The 9,195-nt window shown below is 32.3% G+C and overlaps 1 pseudogene; it reads right to left on the reverse strand.

The window, feature by feature from the left end:
• Positions 1-3,303: 3,303 nt before the first annotated feature.
• LOC134371266 (small nucleolar RNA U3) lies at positions 3,304-3,371 on the reverse strand (annotated as a pseudogene).
• Between the last annotated feature and the right edge of the window lie 5,824 nt (positions 3,372-9,195).

Genomic DNA, 9,195 nt, shown 5'->3' on the forward strand with positions numbered 1-9,195 from the left:
TGCTAACAATAAAGAGGAAAAAAAATTATTTACTATCCCAAGAAACCAACAAACACAGAAGACAAACAGTAAATCAGAAAGAAAGGAACAAAAGATATTTAAAACATCCAAACAAAAATCAATAAAATGCCAGGAATAAATCAACACCTTTCAATAAGAACTCTTAATGTAAGGGGATTGAACACTCCACTCAAAAGACACAGACTGACTGATTGGATTAAAAAGATTGAACCAACAATATGCTGCCTTCAAGAGACTCCCCTCACCTGTAAAGATATACATAGACTAAGAGTGAAAGGATGGAAAAAGATATACTAAGCAAATAGAAATGAAAAATGAGCTGGAGTAGCTATTCTTATATCAGATAAAAAGTCTTTAAACCAAAAACCATAAAAAGAGATAAAGAAAGCCACTGTACAGTGATAAAAGGATCAAGAAGACATAACAATTATAAATATACATTCAACCAACTTCAGAGCAGACAGATTTATAAAGCAAACACTATTAGACCTAAATAAAGAGATAGACACTAATACCATAATAGCAGGGGACCTGAATACCCCACTCTCAACATTGGACAGATCACCTAGGCAACAACTCAACAGAGAAACACAAGATCTAAACAACAGTCTAGACCAATTGGACTTGGCAGATATCTACAGAACATTTCATCCCACAATATCAGAATATTCATTTTTCTCATCAGAACATGAAACATTCTCCAGGATAGACCACATGTTTGTTCACAAATCAAGTGTCAACAAATTCAAAAAAATTGGAAGTAGTCCATGTATTTTTTCTGACAACAGAATTTCTAGTTTTAATCCTTGAAATCAATAGCAAATGAGACTCTGGAAACTATACAAACACATGGAAACTAAACAACATTCTACTTAATGGCATATGGGTCCAAGAAGAAATTAAACAGGAAATAAAAAAACTTATTGAAACTAATGCAAATAATGACACATCATACCAAAACCTGTGGGATACTGCAAAAGCATACTAAGGGGGAAATTTATCACAATAAATGCTTACTTCACAAGAATGGAAAGATGGCTAGTAAACAACCTAACACTTCTCCTTAAAGAACTAGAAAAACAAGAACAATCCAAACCCAAAGCTAGTAGATGGAAAGAATTAAGATCAGAGCAGAACTAAATGAAATAGAAACCGAAGAAATGATACAAAAAATCAATGGAACAAAAAGTTGGTTTTGGAGAATATAAATAAAATTGACAAGCCATTAGCAAGGCTAACTAAAAGAAGAGAGAAGACACAAATAACAAAAATTAGAAATGAAAAAGGTGATTTACAACTGATACCTCAGAAATAAATGGAATCATTAGACTACTGTACACAACTATAGGCCAACAAATTTGAAAATCTGGAGGAAATAGATAAATTTCTGGACACACACAAACTACCAAGACTGAACTAAGAAGAAATAGAAAGTCTGAACAGACCAATACAATCAATGAGATTGAAGCCATAATCAGCAGTCTCCCAACAAAGAAAAGCTCAGGACCAGATGGCTTCACTGCAGAACTCTACCAAACCTTTAAAGAAGAATTAATACCAATTTTCTACACACTATTCCAAAACATTGAAACAGAGGCCATTCTCCCAAACTCATTCTATGAGGTAAATATCACTCTGATACCAAAACCAGAGAAAGATACAACAACAAAAAACTACAAGCCAATATCTTTGATGAATATAGATGCAAAAATTCTCAATAAAATACTAGGTAGTAGAATACAGCAACACATACATAAAATTATACACTGTGATCAAGTGGGATTCATCCCAAGGCTGGGATATTGGTTCAACATACACAAATCAATAAATGTGATGCACCACATCAACAAAATCAAAGACAAAATCCATATGATTATTTCTATGGACACTGAAAAAGCATTTGATAAAATTCAACACTCATTCATGGTAAAGACTCTCTATTAATTGGGTATAGAAGGAAAGTATCTCAACACAATTAAAGTCATATATGACAAACCAACTGCTAATATCATTCTGAATGGGAAAAAGTTGAAAGCTTTTCCCTTAAGAACAGGAAGAAGACAGGATACCCACTTTCATCACTCCTATTCAATATAATGTTGAAAGTACTAGCCAGAGCAATCAGAGAAGAGAATGAAATAAAGGTTATCCAGATTGGAAAAGATGAAGTCAAATTGTCCCTGGTTGAAGATGACATGATCCTAAATAGAGAACAGCCTAAAGACTCTACCAAAAAACTCTTAGACTTGATAAATGATTTCAGCAAATTTGCTTGATACAAAATCAACATGCTCAGTAGCATTTTTATACTCCAACAGTGAACTAGCAGAAAAAGAAGTCAAGAAAGCTAGCCCATTAGTCACCAAAAAATTAAATACCTAGGAATAAAATTAACCAAGGATGTGAAAAACCAAGGATGTGTAGCGTTTGGGAACTACAAACCACAGTTGAGAGAAAGAAGACACAAGTGATTGAAAGATATACCACACTCTTGAATTGGAAGAATTAACATTGTGAAAATGTCCATACTACCCAAAGTGATCTACAGATTTGGCTCAATCCCCATCAAAATTCCAGTGACATTCTTCTCAGAAATGGAAAAAAAAAAAAAAACAATTCTAACATTCATATGAAATAACAAAAGACCATGACTAGCCAAAGAAATACTGAGTAAAAAATAAATAAATAAAGCCAGAGGCATAACACTACCTGACTTTGAACTATACTACAAAGCTATAGTAACCAAAACAGCATGATGCTGGCATAGAAATGGACACATGGACCAAGGGAGCAGAATAGAGAATCCAGAAATTAACCAATACACCTACAGCCATCTGGTCTTCAACAAAGGCACCAAGACTACACACTGGGGAAGAAACTGCCTCTTCAGTAAATGGTGCTGGAAAAATCAGACATTCATATTTAGAAGAATGAAACTAGACCCATGCCTCTCACTATATACTAAAATCAACTCAAAATGGATTAAAGAATTAAATATACATCCTGAAACAGTAAAACTCTTTAAAGAAAACATAGGGGAAACACTTCAGGAAGTAGGATTGGGTATAGATTATGAATATGACCCCCAAATCACAGTCAGCCAAAGAATAAACAAACAAATGGGATTATATCAAACTAAAAAGCTTCTGCATAGCAAAAGTAACAATTAACAGAATGAAAAGAAAACCAATAGAGTGGGAGAAAATATTTGCAAAATATACATCTAAGAAAGGATTAATATCCAGAATATACAAGGAACTCAAATCACTTTACAGCAAAAAAACAGATAACCCAATTAAAAAATGGGAAAAGTTACAAACTATAGAAATGATCCCTGAAAGTATAGTCTTAAAAGGACCTAAATAGGCCTTCACAAAGGAAGATATATGAATGGCCAACAGGCACATGATAAAATGCTCAGCATCACTCAGCATCTGGGAAATGCAAATCAAAACCACTTTGAGATACCATCTCACTCCAGTTAGGATGGTTAATATCCAAAAGACTGAGAATGATAAATGATGGCAAGGTTATGGAGAAAAAGGAATCCTCATACACTGTTGTTGGGACTGAAAAATGGTGCAGCCTTTATGGAAGATGGTATGGAAGTTCCTCAAACAATTACAGATAGATCTACCATATGACCCAGCTACCCCACTGCTGGCTATATACCCAAAGGAATGGAAATCATAATGTCAGAGGGATACTTATACTCCCATGTTTATTGCAGTGCTATTTCCAATAGCCAAGAGTTGGAAACTGCCTTAATGTCCATCATCTGATCAGTGGATAAGGAAAATGTGGTATAGCTACATGATGGACTACTACTCTGCTGTAAAAAAGAATGAAATACTACTATTCACAGAAACATGGATGGACTTACAGAAAGTTATATTGAGTGTAATAAGCCAGGTACAGAAAGAGAAATACCACATGTTCTCACTTATTTATGGGAGCTAATAAAAGTAAATAAATAAATATACAAACTAATGGGGGGTGGAGAAAAAAAAACATGACACAACAATCACAACAATTCCTTGAACTTGTTAAGATAAGTGAGCAGATATGATGTTGTTGGGGGTGGGGCAAGGAGGAATTGGTAAAGGGACATGAAAATCAACTACATTGTAGATTGATAAATTAAGATTATTAAAAAATGTTTTAAATTAGAAAAATAAAAACTAATTGGTGAAGATGTTTTTATATTCTTAAGAAAAAGACTATATAAAAGTTTTAGTAACTTTGCAATCTATGAATAATTAGAGTTAATGTTATAGGCATGTTTATTTCAATAATACATACTAACAATATATTTCATTCATAGAAAGCTCCAGTACTGATTTGTGACTTAGAAGAATAATCTAAGGTCTACAAAAACTCCACATTATTTTATATGTGTTTTCATCACTTTGTTTTGTTAGAAACTATCGATGTAGTGTCTAAAATTATAAGCCTCCAAAAAACTGAGTTAGAAAAAAGGGATTTATTATCAAAATAACATACCTTTGAAGAGTGGTTGTCAAAATTAAGCACTAACATACAAATGTGTTTTAAAATAGGAAAGGATAGCCTCTGTGAGCTTCTGTCATCAATTGTGATGGGAATTGGGCCAAATTCTGTCATCGTGCATAAGCAGCCCATATTCAGATACGTAAAGACTGTGCCTTAGAATTCTTAACCATAATTTATCTCACTACTTACAAGCAGCACTGTTTATAAAAGCAATCCTGTGGAAAGGCTGTTCCTTGTATTTCGGAGAAGTAAACATTGGTGTAATTTTAAAATTATAGTTCACAGGTTGAAACTATAAATATAAGTATGCATCACTCACCTTGTTTCTTAAAGATCCATAATCCTCTAAGCTTCCCTACCTGGTAAGAAATTTTGGTGGAACGTGGAGAAAAGAAATGTTAGAAGGTTTAAAAACCTTTGTATTTTTTCAAATGAGCTTTTACTTTGTTTATATGACTATTCACTTAACTTTTGTTTTGAAACATTAGAAAAATATTAACTTTTTAAAGTTTATCTTTATAGAAGTATAGTAATTGGAACTCTTATATACTACCCTACTACTAATAAAATAATAATAGTAGCTATTATTTGTTGAGCGTTTATTATGTAGTAGACAGTTTTCCAAGAAATTTACTTATATTATTTTGTTAACTACTTGCTAACTGTTCACTAAATTATCGGTGGGGAGGCAGTATACAAACTATAAAGTATCTACATGAATGAATTGGCTGTGGAACCAAACTTCAAGATGGTTCTAATTGTTCCTTTGACTGTTAAAGGGTAAAGGGTATAATTTTCCAGGATAAAACTAAATTCATATAGTTTCTCTCATGTTTAAGATTGTGGGATATTTCAGGCTTAGAACACTTGTCCCTCTATCTGCTTTTTGAAGAAGATTCCTAGAATTGAGGACAGAAAATAGAGGTGACTATTTTGAGACAAAGGTAAAACCTAGCTTTTACTGAATAACTCCAAGTTAATTTAAAATTTCTCAGGGTCCCTTGGATCAGGAATTAGAAAAATTCATGAAGGATGACTCTAGAATTTCCAAAGCCACTAAAAATGTAAGAAGGCTAGAGACCCTGCGGTCAGATGATACTACTCTAACATGTGGAGGAACATTTGGTGGATACTGTTTACTTGAGAATATTATCATTGTGAACTCAATACAAATACAATGACTAGAAATCAGTTATTTTTATAACAGGAAAAATGAGCATAGCAAAAAAAAAAAATTAAAGAGTACAAAACGGTATAAAATGTTTCCCTTCCAACTCTGACCATCTGTGTCTCAAGAGACAAAGATGTTTTATTTGTTTCTGTATCATTCCAGGTATTCTGTGCATAAAGAATATATGACCATTCATTCATTTCACAAAAATGAAAAATGGGGTATGTAAATTGTTTAAAATGGCAGGATACTATACATACTATTTTTTGAAGATTGTTCCAATCAGTATATAGAGTTAATCATTTTAATTGCTGCATAATACTCCATTATATGAATATAACACAATTTATCCAACCAATGTATTGCCATCAGACATTTATGCAGTTCCAGTCTTTTACCATTATGAATTATGCCACCATGGATCTCTATGTAAATGTTTGTTTATTTATCGTAGCAGAATTGCAAAGTGAAGGTGTTTAGGTATTTTAATATTCATAGATATTGCCAAGTATTCCTCCTGAAAAGTTGTAACAGCTTGACTGCTTATAATTAATTTATGAGTGTTTTTTTTTTCTTAATCAGAGGCCAACATGAGGTGTTATCAAACTGTTTGATATTTGCCAAACTAACAGATAAAAGATGGTCTCTCATATTTTTGACTCACATTTACTTTATCTTGATAGCCATTGTGCATCTTGTCTTAAATTTAAGGGATATCTTTCTTAAATTTTTTATGACTTCTCTGATTACATCCTTTGCAAATTTTGTTCCCTCAACTGTAGTTTGTCTTTTTGTAATTAATAATTTGTATGCGGAAAATTTTAAACTTTGTATAGTTAACTTCATTAATCTTTTTTGTGTGCAAATTTTGGGTGTTATGATGTAGTATTGCTAACTCATTCCAAGGAGTCTTTAGATAATTAACAAACTTACAACAGATCTTTATTAATTTTTCTTGAGAAAGAGTTATTTTAAAGTTTTGTTCTCAAATCAGTTTATCATTGAGAATGAAACTGGTAAATTATTTTTTTCCTTTGATAATTCATCCTGGACACCTCCTTAGGCATTTCTTTTTGCTTTTTCTACTAGGAAGGACAAAGTTAACAGTTGCTCTTACTACAGCAATTATTCTTTGGTTCAGTTTTTCCAGTGTAACTGTCTTGGGTTTTTTTCTTGTGTTTCTTATAAAAGGAAAATATGTATGTATACATGTGTTTTCCGTACAAATAGTATGAATAGTATTTTGCCGTTTTAAATAATTTACATTCCCCATTTTGCATTTTCTTCTTATATCTGGGTTTTTATATGTTTTACTTCAAGTACCTTTAGGTACAGAAAGATTATAATTTTAAAGCATTTTACATATTTCTAACACATATATTAATTAATTTGATTCCCATATTGGGCAAGCATTCTCATCCCGATTTTTTTACAGGAGGAGATTGATATTTAGAAAAATTAATGACATTGCAAAATAACATTGGTAATAAGTCAACCCACATATTCTGATTCTAAATGTACTATGATTTCTACTATATTACTCTCCACTTCATTTTAATCAACTTTAAAAAATATTTTATCTAAGATTAACAAATGCAATGTTAACGGTTTAGGATGTGCTTTAATACCAGTAATCTCAAAGTGATTCTGGGATGTATTAATCAAATTCAGTATATGAATAGGTCTGAAAGGACTCTGGGAAATCTTACTATGAGAAATTCAGAAAACAATGGATAAATATGAATGATATTAAAATATATTCTTTGGTGGAATTTGAGATAGACATACATGCAACCGCAGTCCAGTCACACACTAGACTAACATGGTCAAATAACATGGAAAGATGAATGGTAATGTAGTTTGACATTCTTGGATTAGGTTCCCCAAAATCTAAGGTGTTATTTGTCACCATTTAAATTGATTTAGATTCATGTTTAATACCCAATTAAGACTGATATCACTTTTATTGTAGATTTTGATTATTGAAGCCCTATATGGCAATTAAGTATATTAATTCCTCCCAAAGCATCGTTTATGGCTTTTAAGCAAGAACTCTTCTCCAATTACCTCAAGATGTTTTTTTGATATCCTATGCCAAATGTGATTCCAACTGAAGCACAGAAACTTCAGTTGTTTGGGAACTAAATATATCTTTTACCCTTTCTGGGTGGCATCATGTCTCTATTAACTCCAAACATATGTGGCAGAATTGTCCCACTTTTAGGATCATGGCACGTTCATACTCATTCTTAGAACTTGACTTCAGCTTGGTTGGGTTTTTTTTTTTTTTTTTAACAAAAATAAGAAATCTAACAAAATGATCTTGAAGACCCTTTCAGGCCTGAAGTTCTATAATCCTGTATTTCATTGATCCAGATCCTAGAACATAGGTGTGTTTGAGAAAGTAATTGAACTTCAACATAAAAGTCATCTTGGATTTTCACCAAGAGACATAACATGTTTTTAAAATTTTCTGTACCAGATAGATTGGTCTTACTGTTAGCATAAATTTTTCCATAGCTTTAAAAGTTTCTCTCTTATACCTGAAGAAACAAAGCCACTTGACTATAGCCAATCACATACAGCACTTGAAAAGGCACTGTTTCTTAATGGGTGATCAGAGAATTTTTCACTACCTCTATCCACATCTGTCTCCTGGATTAGTTCACATTTTCACACTTACCCTATTTCTAAATTATAACTCTCATTTCTTTTTTTCCCAACTTACTAAAAGTAATGTCTAATTTATTACGTAGAATTCAGTCTTCTAAAAGAATGTAAATATTTTCTCTTGAAATATAAATAAAATTGTTCTGCAAACATAACCACAATTTATCATTGAAAACATATCACCCGTGCCCAAATACATTACATATTAACTTTATTCTCCAATGACTCTATTAAATAAATGCATTTGATCTCAATACTTTTTTTAAAGTCTGATATTCTTTTTTTTTTTTTTTTTTGTCTTTTTCGTGACTGGCGCTCTCAGCCAGTGAGTGCACCGGTCATTCCTATATAGGATCCGAACCCGCGGCGGGAGCGTTGCTGCGCTCCCAGCGCCGCACTCTCCCGAGTGCGCCACGGGCTCGGCCCCGATATTCTTTACAAAGAACTAGTATTGAGTGTTTTATATGTCAAAATCAAGGATTGAGTTGCACTGGTTTCAATGTATCTTTAGATTCCTGAGTGTCTTTTGTGTATAATGACACTCATAGGAATTCCTCTGATTTAAGAAGCAATGTGACTCAGTTTTGAATGACAGAAACTACCATGAGCAAAAATAAACATTTTCCTTGCACTTTAGTTACTCTATATGAATATAGGAAATTCATTTCATAGAAAGTAAAATTAAGCTTTTCAATCACAAAACACATAAAAAGCATGAAAAGCTTTCTTAATTTTGAGCATAATTAAACTAAGGTAATAAATATTATTACATAAAGCACCTTACAAAATACAGAATACAGGATCCAAAATATATAATCATT

This window comes from Cynocephalus volans, chromosome 2, assembly GCF_027409185.1.
Source record: "Cynocephalus volans isolate mCynVol1 chromosome 2, mCynVol1.pri, whole genome shotgun sequence".
Taxonomy (NCBI): Eukaryota; Metazoa; Chordata; class Mammalia; order Dermoptera; family Cynocephalidae; genus Cynocephalus; species Cynocephalus volans.